The following is a 13007-nucleotide window of genomic DNA, read 5'->3' as shown; positions in this document are numbered from 1 at the left end:
TTTAGATGCTATACAAAAAGGACACTATTTTAATTTTGTTATGTACTTATATTAACGTGTACTAGAAAAACGTGGTCCATCCCACCTATGATTTCACTGCTTCAAGATGAGGGTTAATGTGAGTCAATAAAAAATTATTCAGTAAATAATAATATGGGTTTTTCTTGGATTGTGACAGGAAACACGAATGATGGAATTGGGAAAATCTGGTTTATGCTATTCACTCTGATGATTCTTAAAGCCGTATCTCCTGAACAGCTCTCCCTCCTAAACTTCAGTTTCAAAAAGCCAGTAGTCTAATTGACCACTCTCAGTTATATTTATTTTATTTGGTTCAAGCCTTCAATAATTCTGTCTTTTCTCATGGCAGGTGCTTCCTAATTGCCTTTCTTCCACCCTGGCCACTCTCCACACCACTGCAAGAGGCATCTCCCTGAAACACAAACAAGAGCATATAACTCCCATGTCCCCAGTCCATCAATGGCTTCTAGTGGTTCGGAATAAAGCTCAGATTCCTCAACATCTTACACTGGGCGCGTGGGTCAGCCTTCCACCACCCCTCCCACTCTTCTCTCGCATCTACCTGGGATTCACTTTTACCGAACTACTGCGCACGTTGGGAACCTCCCCTCTCCCCGGCCCCTGCACCTTTGCACAGGCTCTCTGTCCGCCATAAACGACTTTTGTCTGCTGTTTCACCTGACTGATTCCTACTTAGTTAGGACTCAGCTGACCTCATCCCCCATGGTAAGAAAATGTGCATATGTCAGTCAGGATATCTATCACACTATTTTTTACAGTAAATTTTTGAAATCATGCAGTGCGTAGCTGGAAACTTTCCAAATGTTATACAAGTGTAATTTCCTTTCTCACTTTTCTCCCTCAAGGTAGGACTGTTAATAGTTCAGTGTGTTCTCTAGATCTGTTTATCTGCATTTACGAACATACATATAAATAATGGAATCTACGAAAAGGTTCAGCAGTTTGCTTTTTTTCCATTTCATATCTCATGGGCATCTGTGCATGTCAGGGCTTGAAAATCCACCACATTCTTTTTAGCAGTTGCCTTTTCTTTAAGGAGAGATCAAAGGAAGAGACTGATTTTCATGTCTCCAGGGTTCTTTAGGAATGTTAGAAAATCTCCATTTAATGCAGCAACCTGTCTTTTTTTCCTCCTTATATCATGTCCTTGAATAAAATATCTACACTGTTTTCCCAGAGTAATTTCAAACAAGATGTAGTAACTGACATCTCTTGTATTATTTATCTACACATTCATTTATTTATGTCATCAATCTTTCCCATCGTAATGCAGGCTTTTGTCCTTGTGACCCTCTGCCCCTAGGACCCATTCCTTCATTTTCTATATTTGAATGAAACATTGGAATGTTTCAAGAATATTATTGAATTCAATTTTCACAGTAACTCTGTACGCTAAGCAAGATAGAATTATTCCTATTTTACAAGGAGAAAGTTGAGGCTTAGAGAAAGTTGCCTAGCTACAGACTGGACATCCTGTTCTACAATATGCCCTGTGTCCACATCCTCCTACTTGCCTGCTTAGGACTTGATGTCCCAGCAGGTATGCTCTGAATTCTTCTTTCCACACCCTCTGACATAAAAAAAAAAAAAAAAGTAGTTTGTTTAGTTTTCTTTGGATGAATTAATTTTCACTGAAAATATTCACACTAACAGTGACTTACTGTGTTACCCCTCCCAGAGTCATTATCATAGGAGTTGGTGAATTAATGTAAACGAATGAGAAACATGGTAGGAATTGTTGAAGAAAATACTTTTCATTGGAATAGACCTTTTGGTACACCCAAGCGATTTTACATAGAAGACCGTCTGAATCCCCATCTCTTTACGAGGTCACATCTATTGCTTATGTGTTAGGAGGACACAGCTCTAACAATTTTTTTTTGCATATCTTGCTTTATTTTTTCCACATTTTTTCTCTGATCCATTCCAGTCAATTTTTCAAATAACCCTGAAAGGAAATTCAGACGTGTCTAGTTTCTTTGAAAAGTCTTCTTCAGAATAGCTTACAAAGTTTTGAACTGTGGGTATTCATTTTTCAAAATAACCCTTCGTGGAAATGACCAAAATAATTTTCAGAAAATAAACCACTGGGACCTCATTACTTTGCAATTGCCACCTGACTCTTGAGATCTCACTTGAATTCTGTGAATCTGAGATTTTTATTGCTAAATGGTGACCGGGGAAACTAACAGCAATGTCTTCAAAGCACTTTGAGGTTTTTAGGAGCCATTTATTGTTTTACTGTAATATCTTCTCCTCCTGGCATGTGTGTATATTATTGTTTGTAAACAACGGGGCCCAAGGAGGAGGAAGACTCGTCCCTGGCAAAGAGTTTGCCTTCTCTTCCTTACATCTGCAAGAAAACACGACTTTTTTCAAGAAAAGTGTTAGCACTGAAATCTCTAAACTTTATTCAGAAAGATGACTTTTTTAAAAAAGTAAAGAACTAGGCTGCATCTTTATCAGCAAGATTTTTTCACCCCTGTGGTGCTTTTCAATACACGTAGAAAGATGGTCAGTGACTCTGAGAAGAGTGCAGTGCCGTTTCCTGCTGGGAGTGAAGGAGGGTCAGCAACATCTGTCCCCTGAATAGGGTCAGGGAGACGCAGGTGATGGAAACGGGGGTCGGGGCGAGCTGATCCGTTCAGGGGAGGACGCCAGGAAATAGCATCTCTGGTTTGCTGTGAGAGATTTAATCAACTTCAGGAAACAAATGAAAAATCTGGGAATTACCTAGTGATAGATCTTCTAGTGTCCCCTGTTATCGTAGTTTGTGAACAAATCACTCTTTAAATCAAATCTTTGTCTTACGATGATCAAGGGATTAACGATGGGACAGATGATTAACGATGGGACAGATGATCACTTACAGAGTGTCCGCAGGAGCCAGGCTCCGTGACAAGCGTGCTGCATGTAGATCGATCCCGTTCAATCCTTCCCATAGCCTGTGGGGCAGGCACTAGGTGAGGATGCTGCACCCCAGAGTTAACAGTCTGCTCAAGGATAAAGAGCTGTAGGTGCAGGGGTGTGAGCCGAGCTAGACATGGTCCCCACCCCCTTCGGCTGGCTGGCTTTTCCAAACGGTGGACTGAGCTGCAGTGCCTGAGGGTGAAGTGGCTGTAATGAAAAACGGAAGTTACAAACGAGGAAGCCTCCTGGCCTGCTGGGACTGAGCACTCTGAAGCATTAACAGTACTACTAACAAAATAAACATTCCCGGGGCAACAGTTTGATACTTTAATGTGTTCTTTGTGCTACCGATCATTTCGTCAACCAAATTTAGAGGACAGCCGCTTTGCGAAGCTCAGTTAAATATTGCGTGTACTTGCAAGAGAAATAAAGGATCGCTGTTGGACGTCTGGAAAGTTATGTTGCGATGGTGACCCTGGGAGATGGGAAGAGGGTGAACGGATATGAGAGGATGAGGTGAATGTCTATTTTCACACTGTTGTTGCTGGTGATTTGAATACTCTAACGGTGATTCACATTACCTAAAACAGAGCAATCACATAGCAGTTGCTCAGTTAATTTCACCACCGAAATCCCTGAATTGAATAAAGTGTGACTCCCTAGTCACCTTCGCCGGTCCCCCCTCCCTGTGTTTATTTGCCCTGGTGGAAAGAACACTGTCCTGGACGTGGGGAGCCGTGGGCCATGGTTCCAGTGCTACACACTGACTGCGTGACCTAGGAGAGGCACTCTGCTGCTGTGTGGACGGCAGAGGTGGCCAGAGTCTCCATCGTTTGCATTCACATCCTTTGGTCGTAACCTCCCCACACTGGTCCTGGGCTGGACCGCACACCTGGCTTTGAATGATGGACTTGAGCAAAGGGGACATTGCAGACGTGCAGATGCGACTTACTTGCCTTTGCTGCTCTCGGAGCTCTGACTGCCAGGTGAAGAAGCCCGGGTTGGCCCGCAGGGCGATGACGTATGCGTGGCCAGGTGTCCTGCCGTCTGGGCCAGACATATGAGAGAGGTCATCCTAGTCAGCGGCTGCTGGCTGCCTCACTAGCCAGTCCAGCTAAAAGTAGCTGAGGAAACTGCCCAGCTAATTCACGGAATTAGAGCTCAATAAATGGTTGTCTCTTTAAGTCACCAAGTCTGGGGTGGGCTGTTCATAGCAAAAGGTAACAGACGCAAAATCGAATTAAAAATCATAAACGATCAGTAACAACATAGGCCATGCCTACCCCCATGGCCTTGCTGGAAAGAGCTGGTTGAGGACCGCGCTGTGACCGGCAAGGCTCCGAAGGGCAGAGCTGAGAGGAGGAAGGTGGGGCAGGGGCAGCAGGCAGAGGCCCTGGGTGGGTGGAGGCCGGGACGGCGGCCTCTCGTGTCTGAGGCTGACCAGCAGAAACTCCCCCGAGTTTCTCGCCACGGTCAGAAGGACACTGCCAACTGCTGTCTTTCCTTTTGACATGAACGTTATCTCAGTCATTTGACTTTTATCCTCTCTTTCTTTTTAAAAATACTCAGCATATCTGGATTCTCTCTGAATATCAGTTGCATGGGAATAGACATAGAGTCCATAATAAAAAAAATTCTGAGAGCCCAATATAGAGATAAGGAAAAACATTTCTAGTCTGTGGCAACACAAGGAATGCAAGGTCCGTAAACAAGAAATGTTCAAAACGGGGGAAAATTCTTCCTCAGCTAGACATGTACTTGACCCAATTGGGTCTGTAAGTGATAGATTTGTGTGTGTTGTTTCACGTTTGTCGAGTGAGCAAGTACTTTTTCATAATCTGGTGCTACTGTGAAATATAGGTCATATAGAGAAAAGTGCACAAAACCTAGAGGTACCATTTATTGAAAAATTATAAAGCAAACACCTCTGTGAGCACACTCAGGTCCGAAGAGGAGGCTTGCTCACACACCAGCGTCCCACCCCATTCACACCCAGTGTTAACCACAACCCTGACCTGTATGCAGTCAAGTCCCTGCTTAACTGGATAGTTTTACCGCCGCTGCAGAGTTTAACCATCTATGTGTGTATCCCGAAACACGACAGTTCAATCTTACCTGCTTCAAATTTTATATAATTGAAGTCATTCTCTATATATTCCTTTTTGCCTTGGTTTTTTTGCCTAATGCTCTTTATTCCTTGCTTTGTGTGGCTGTAGTCTATTCATTTGCACTTACAAGTATTCCATTCTACGCATACGCCAGAGAACTTACTGTGTGGAGAGACATATCTGTAGTTTCCAACGTTCGGGTCTTACAGGCAGTGTTGCTGTGACTGTTCTTACACACCTCCTTGTGCACAGGCACACACGTTTTTCGAGGGAGTGCCCTTTTCGGGCCATAAGATAAATGTCTCTTCAAATTTAGTAGAATAGGCCAAAGTATCTTTTAAAGTGGCGTGACCACTTCGGCTGCAGGCTAATAGCAGGAGTGTTTCCAATGTTCCATATCCCTGTCAGCACTTGATTTTGTCAGACTTTTAATTTTTGCCAGTCTGGTGGGTGTGTGGTAAAATTTCCTTACGATTTTAATTTGCGTTTTTTAATTATTAATGAGGCTGAGCATTTTTAAATATGTTTTTAGCCATTGTTTCTTTTTTGTGAAGTGCTGGTTCCAGTTTTCTTTTTTTTTTTTCTATCGTGTGACCTTTTTCAATGCTTTGTAAAACATGTTTTGAATATGAAAGTTTGTCTAGTTTTATGTGTTGCAATAGCTTTTCCTGTTTGGGTTTTTTTTTTTCTTCTTCTTTATTAATATGTGTCTTTTTTTTCTGGTTGCTTGTTATATCTTATTTAAGAAAACTTTTCCTGCCCTGAAGTCACAAAGATAGTCTCGTATATCAGCTCCTAAAAGCTTTACAGATTTGTCTCTTACATTAAGTGTGTAACACACCAGGTGTTAATTCATGTATGTGTATGAAATAAAGCTGTAATTTCATTGTTTTCCATATGGAGACACACTTGCTCCAGAGCCATTAATTGAAAAGAACACAATTTCTCCTCTGCCCTGTCCTGCCATCTCAGTTGTAACTCAAGTGTTCAGATACCCATGTGTTCATTTCTGGCCTTCTTATTCTGCTTCCCCGGTTAACTTGTCTATCCTGGCACTAAGGCCACATTCTCCTAATTCTCATGGCTTTATGGTAAGTCTTGATATCTGGTAGTGTATATCTTCACACTTAGTTCGTCTTCAAGAGAGAGTCTTAGCAGTTCCTGGTCTTTTCCATTCCCATACAAATCTACCATGAGCCTGGGAAGTTCTGATCACACATACAAATTGTTTGTTGCTGGTACATGGAAGTATTATCACATTCATTTTTATATGTTGAACTTGTATATTTTGACAGGGAATTGACACAATCAGAGTGTTAAAGATAACTCTGGAGGTAATTTGGAGGACTGGGTGGGAGGGAAAAGACAACTGCAGAATCTACTGGAACTAGGACCAGGGCAACAGCAACAGAGGAGGCAGGGGAGCTTGTTTAGGAGCAGTTTAGGAGCCAGTGGGGAAGACAGCCAAGCCGTTGTCTCCAAGTGACTGATGTAAGGAACGAGGCTTTGGGGGAGGAAGGTTACATGAATGTACCAAAAAAAAAAAAAATTAGTGAATGGATGGGAACTTCAAAATAGGCTGCCCACAGGCTATGTGGAAATTTTTACAACAGTAAAATTTCAGAAAAAATAGTCAGAATTGTAGAGAATTTTGAAAGAACAGAGATTTGTGGTTGGTATGAAACTAGTGATTGACAAATACGTTAACACAGGAATTTCACCTGGCTCCGCTGTGTTTAATATTTTTCCATTTTTGACATTCTTAGCAGTAGGTTTTTTGATTTCGACATCTGGTGCCTTTCAGGTAACTTGATTCCCGTTTGTCACATCATACATCTTGCTGAAAATGCATTTAAATATTTTTCAATTGATAGTATCTTCCAGGGTTTGACTCAGCCTGTGTTTGCTTATAAATGCTTATTTTTTCTCCTATGCTGAATTTTTTTTTGGTTATGTTCTTTAACAAGTTTAGGAAAAGCAGATCAGACAATAACTCGACTAGTATGTTTCAAATTTATATTTGTTCTCGTTCTTGTTAAGAGATTAACAAGATACATATTAGTGTGTGACCACCAGGTGATGATTAGGGAAATTTCATTTGCTTTGAAATGTATGAATATTTAACGTGGTCATTGCCATCAGATACTTCACACTCAAGATCACACTTTCTCCTTCCATTCCTTGGCCTTCTGGGTTTTGCACTTTTAAGGAAATGGGCCCTCTAGAGCATGACAAATCTGATTCAAAAGTATCTGCGATAGGATGTTACTTTATCTATCAAAAGCTAATGTAACTGTGGTCTCTTCTCAGTTTGGGACTCGTAGGCTTGGGAACTGTTCATGTAAATTCTAATCTTAGGCATGTGCATGGCAAACATGGAGAAACCCCTCAGATAATTGCCCAGGAGATACGGATTAGGGAGGATGCAAGACCCTCCATTAAGACATTTTTGAATTTAGTAAATTATAGCCTGATTTTCAAAAGCAATGGTGGTATTTGCAAATGAGAGAAGGGGAAAAAAAATGATAGGGTGTAGGAATAAACACAACAAAACATTTGTGCGTGTGTGTGATGGGGATGCGGGTGAGAAAGGACATTTGAACTTTTTGCTGTTAACCTTTCAGGGTGAAACATCAAATTTCTGAAGCAACGGTGACAGGATGCCTAGAGAAAAAAGAACCAGAGCCTGAGTACTTCCTAGGAATGGGTGACAGGCTGACAAACATACTGATGCCACGGAGGTGTGTCCTCCAGACTCGGGATTTAGTGAAAGTCACAAGACTCAAACTCAAAGCCCAATCACGTGTTTGGATATGTCATTTCATCTCTGTGTTTTGACTTCCATAGAAAATGGTTTGCTATGGATCTAAGACTCATCCCTTACTGTTTACTCAATGGTGGACGAAAGGGAATTCTTTAGCCATCTAACGTCTAATTTTGAACCTATTTTAGACCCCTGTTGTTCTACGTAAGTTCTATCTGCCCATTTCTCGTCACTTATAAAATGGATGTTTCCAAGTGGCGAGCCTGTCACACTTTCCCTCGAGGAACATGGTATTAGGAGTGGAGCTGGCCCACCAAACCACTGGAAGGCTTTGTAGCAGCCTGAGTCTATTTGGGAGACAGAAACCGCAGAGTGGGTTAAACAAGGGAAGTGAAAAATGCTGCCTGCCATGCCCATAACCAAAGGATATTGCAGCTCTCAAGCCACTACAGCTGCCCCGGGGACTCTGAGCCCTGAGGGGACTCAGCATGGAGACAAACGGGCTGCCCGCTGTGCAGCCACCCAGACGATGCACCTGCGGGGATTCAGGATGGGAAAGCACAGGATACTGGCCCCAGAGAGCTGAGGTGCATATCCAAGGAATGGTACCAGTGAGACCAGACCTGCATCTTCCCATACATAGAAAAGCACTAAATTTCTTAACTTGAGATGTCTGGTCTTCTTTAATTAAGAGTAATCTTTTGGAACTGTGACTACCTGGTCTTTGTTGCAAGACCTCCTATAGATCCCGGCCCCTCCCTGACCTCTGCAGAGCAGTCTATCTGAGAGGCTGCCTCCTGGGCTTACGTCCTCAGTTTTGTCAGCCAAATAAAATATAATTCTCGACTTTCAGATTATGCATTTTTTTCAGTCGACATTAGTATAAGAATTTTAACTCTAATTAAAGAGTAACTGTAAGACACAAGGAAACTCTATCTAGTACCAAAGGGCTGAGGGAGAAAACCCAAAGAAGGCTGCATTTGGAAGGAGTGCAGACTTCTTGGATAAAGGGTGCCTCGGTCGCCCAGTAGCAGAGAGGTTGGCTGGAGTGGATTTGGGGGAAACAGCAGGCAGCCCTGCAAGTGCAGGTGGGGAGCAGGTCGTGGATGGGTGCACTGCGGGTCTGGATGCCAGGGGGGCAGAGGCCTTCGGAGGGTGGGACGGGGTCCTGAGCAGGCTCTCACCAGGCCACGGTGGCCAGGTTGCAGAGGGGTTGTGGCCTGGCCCCGCGGCTTGGGCAGGCTCCTTCCACAGCAGGAGACGTGGCCTGCCTCCCGACCTGCATTGGAAATTGCCAGAAGCCTCTTCCGCTTGCTTAACTGCAAAGGAGACATGCTGAAAGGAATTCATGGTCATAAAGCACTATATTCAAGGGTGTGTTCGGACTCATGAGGCAATAGACTGATAACTGACACAGAGGCCAGGAACGGTGAAGAGCGTTGCAGAAACGATCGGGCCTCTTTCCTGTCTGCAAAAGGAGAGCCTTTAAGAAGATGCTGGCAAACAACCTTTTTTTCCGGTTGACAAAAGACTCCAAAACTTTGATGTTTCTTCAGTGTACTCTGGCGTATTAATTTGTGCATTTCTAAGTAGAGCAGTTTCTTATCTGTATTTTTAAAATACACTCTGTTGTAAAGCAGAAACTAACACACCATTGTAAAGCAATTATACTCCAATAAAGATGTTAAAAAAAAAAAAGAAATGAGCAAAAAAAAAACCCCATGCAAACCTTAGAGAGTAATATTCAAACAAGCATGTCCAAATAACCAAAAGTAATGAAAACATTCAGCCTCTGGAAAACAATAAAGGGAATGCAAGGCATAAACCCAGGGGATGCTTCTCAGGTCCTCTGCTTCTCTTTCTCACAATCCTTTTTCATATCACTTTACATGGAGCCCCTCGTCTGCAACCCTGCCCTCCCAGCACATAGCGAAAGGTCACAGAATAAACCCTCTTCTTCTCCAAACCCTACGACTTACTCTCCTCTCACACTTGCTCTCTTCTCCCCCGCCACCCCGGACTTTGTCTCTTTTTCACCCTCCTACTTACGTTTCCTTCTCTCCGTAGACTCTCTCTCCATCTCCTCTTTTGCATTCTTAGCTTCAGTCCTTCTTGGCCCATTTCCTAATTCAGCCTCTTGAGAGTCCTTGAACTAGTCTGTCAGAAGGCAGAGGCGGGGGAGGGGGCGGGCTCTCGTTCTCCTCACTGGGGTGGGTGGAGGCTGGAAACCTTCACTGATCATAAGTCCTGTCCCCTTCACACTGTCTCCTCAACAATCTTTGTGGACTCCTGCAAAGAGATAGTCAATATTCAATATGTAAATATCCTTCCAGAAGTTCCTTGAGTTTACAATCTAGGCCACCCTCTTCTCTCTCTTTACTGGGCTGTACGTAATCTCTCTCGGTTCCTTGAAAGGGCAGCCAGGTGAATTGTGAATGTACACCACACACACACACACACACATAGCACTCTCCCTTCTAGAAAGCCTTGAACATCTGTATTAACATTTAAACTCTTGTCCCTTAGAGGAATGCCTGTGCTCTTGTAGTCTGCAAAAACCTGTGCACCCTAAGTCCCCGTATTCGCAGTTGCACGTTCTTTGTGGGCACTGAGACCCTGCCTGCGCTCGGCCCTCCCGCACTGCATGCATCACAGAAGGCGCGAGAGTCCGTGCTGAGCCTTCAGGTGCCTTTTACCTACTTACAAACCAAGAAAAGGAAGTTTCTAGGGTTTAAATACATCTTAGTTCATTATGCTTTTAAGATGTATACAGGATTTTATTGTTTTAATGGAAATCAGTCAGGATTTACTTTCTAAATGTGGTGGTCAGTCGTCCTTCGTGAAGTATTTGAGCTTCCTTTCTCTTCTAGATGCACAGTAAGATGGTGCATTTCTGCCCCAGAGCACTGAATTGCCATCGCAGTGAGCTGTCTTTCTCTTTGTCATGGTGACTGGTCACATTCGAGATGGTAGCTGCTGCATCAGTCAGACTCCAGCACGGGAAGACGCAAAGCAGAAAACTCTTTACAATTTCTCCCCTTTGTTGTGTTAAGGAACTAAGATTTGGGGCTTGTCTGTTACGTGGCGTAAACTGATGCTTTTCTGTTTAGCCCATCCTCGCCAGCTCCCTGAATGTCAACATCTCTCCTTGCCCTAATGATTATATTTTTTAATCTTAGATAAGTATCTTAATTAACTATAGATTGTCGCAGCGATTGTACCAACTTCCCCATCTTGTGATGTTTCTGCCATCGTTTTTTGAGAGAAACATTTACAGAATTATATAAATAAAACTATTTTTGTAGCAAGGATCTCCATGACTTTAATGTGTTAAAATTGTTGCAGCGGGAGAGCTTTTCATTAGAGTACATCTTCTCTAATTTTTTGTACTAACTTCCCAGTGATTTCCTTCATTAGCTTTCATTCGCTCATCTATTCATGAATTCATTCATTTATGTTTTTGTTCAGTAAACTATACTGAATGCCAGGCATGGAGCCAGGCTGGGGGTATCAGTGTGAATAAGACACAGTGTCTGTCACTATTCTTATGTTAAGTTACCAACCCATGTCTTGTTTAGAAAGAGTAGGAATATTTAAAAGTAGAAAAGAAAGTCACTTCTAAATAATCCTGCATTTAAATCTATACATCATCTTCTACACAGTGAGACGGTTTAAAGCGATGAAAATGTATGATAGACAGGGAGTGTTCTGCTGGTTCCACCCACATTTATACCTTACCAATTTGGGATAGCTAACTTGAAATACGCTTTATATAGGCAATACTAGCTTTCATGTGCATTTGGTATAATTGATATAACAGATCTGGAGATACAACAGAAACTTGGTAAACTGTGGAGGTAACTTTTTTCATTTGCCACGGCAGCTGAGCTGGTGTCGCCTATTTCCCACTCTTAATGGCAATTGTAAAATACTGCAATAGCGCCCTCCAGTGGTTGAATTCACTCATTTTAGGCGTACTCGGCTCTCGTGTTGGTTGGTGCCTGCTGTGTTCTGTTTCTGGATGGCTTCCCACCACTGAGTATTCAGTTGGTTTAAAAAAAAAAAAACCTGCAGATAATACTTGCCAAGACAAAAATTGAATTACGGAAAATCAACACCAAAAGAACAGAGCCCTCACAGGTTGCGCCTTCCTAGGCAGGAACGTAGAGAAGAAAACATATTAGAAAATGTTTACTGTGTGGGTGATGAGATTTCAAGGTACAAGTGGCGTGGGTGCATCAAGGACAGGATGACAAGAAGTCTCTCCCACAAACATGCCTCCTGGCCGGTTTTCAGGTGAGCGCTTCTATTCAGGTGGACTTACCATATCTTCCATGAGGGACTACCTATCTGCTCTTCTCTCGCTGTCTCTTTATCTATGTATATCCCCCCATCTCTGTGATAATCCTAAAAATGTCTGAAGTGTGACAGAATACATGCTACAATGTATGCCACACCTCAATGTCATATTGACATTTGGGAAGAATATATCATTCTATAATACTACCTTGAAGCATGTAAATGTGAAATAAAAACGTATTTCTCTTCTCCTATATTTGTCACCAGGGATGCTTTTGGTTCTCCCAGTGAGGTTTTAAAGGGCTTTTTAATCCTACATTCCTGTCAGTCCAGATAACAGTTTGTTAGAAACTTTGCAGCCTAGATCAAGTCCTGGGGGACGGAGCAATAAAACATAGTCCATTATGCTGAAATTATCCTGTCCCTTGGTACTAGAATTATAAAAACAATAAATTTGGTTCATGCTGATAAGTACAGGTGGGAAAGAAGGTATAAAGGACATACTGTGTCCTTTTTTTTTTTTTCTCCTAATAAACCTATAGAGAAGCAGTTCTGATCATGAAGAGTGAGAGGAAAATGGAGAAGAAATGGGGAAGATGGAAGACCGTATGTGATATCATTCCTCTGGTGGATGCCTTTGGCAGAAGCCGAGTGGAATTGTTATATTTCCATATACATACTATTTGCCATGTATTTAAATAAGATTTAAATATAGGAGAGAAATTAAAAAGTATCTGAGAGATCATGGCCCTCTTGGAGAGCTATGGGTGCACAAGTAATGACATAACTGAGAGCTACAGATAAATTAAATGAAGCTATTTAATTTCTGGCTCACATTTTAGAGAAAGCTGTTTGAACACACACGTGCACACACAAGCACATTC

At 42.4% G+C, this 13007-nt stretch overlaps 1 long non-coding RNA gene across 1 annotated transcript in view; it reads left to right on the top strand.

Moving 5' to 3' along the window:
• LOC117200029 (uncharacterized) overlaps nt 1-9995 on the top strand; it is a 163732-nt gene extending 153737 nt beyond the window's left edge. Inside the window, exon 7 of the long non-coding RNA XR_007476960.1 lies at nt 7685-9995. This is a non-coding gene — a long non-coding RNA (uncharacterized LOC117200029). The remainder of the gene's footprint in view (nt 1-7684) is intronic.
• Nucleotides 9996-13007: the final 3012 nt, after the last annotated feature.

Source organism: Orcinus orca, chromosome 4 (genome assembly GCF_937001465.1).
Source record: "Orcinus orca chromosome 4, mOrcOrc1.1, whole genome shotgun sequence".
NCBI classification, from domain to species: Eukaryota; Metazoa; Chordata; class Mammalia; order Artiodactyla; family Delphinidae; genus Orcinus; species Orcinus orca.
The sequence above is the reverse complement of the archived record's forward strand: the minus strand, read 5'-3'. Positions and strand labels throughout refer to the sequence as shown.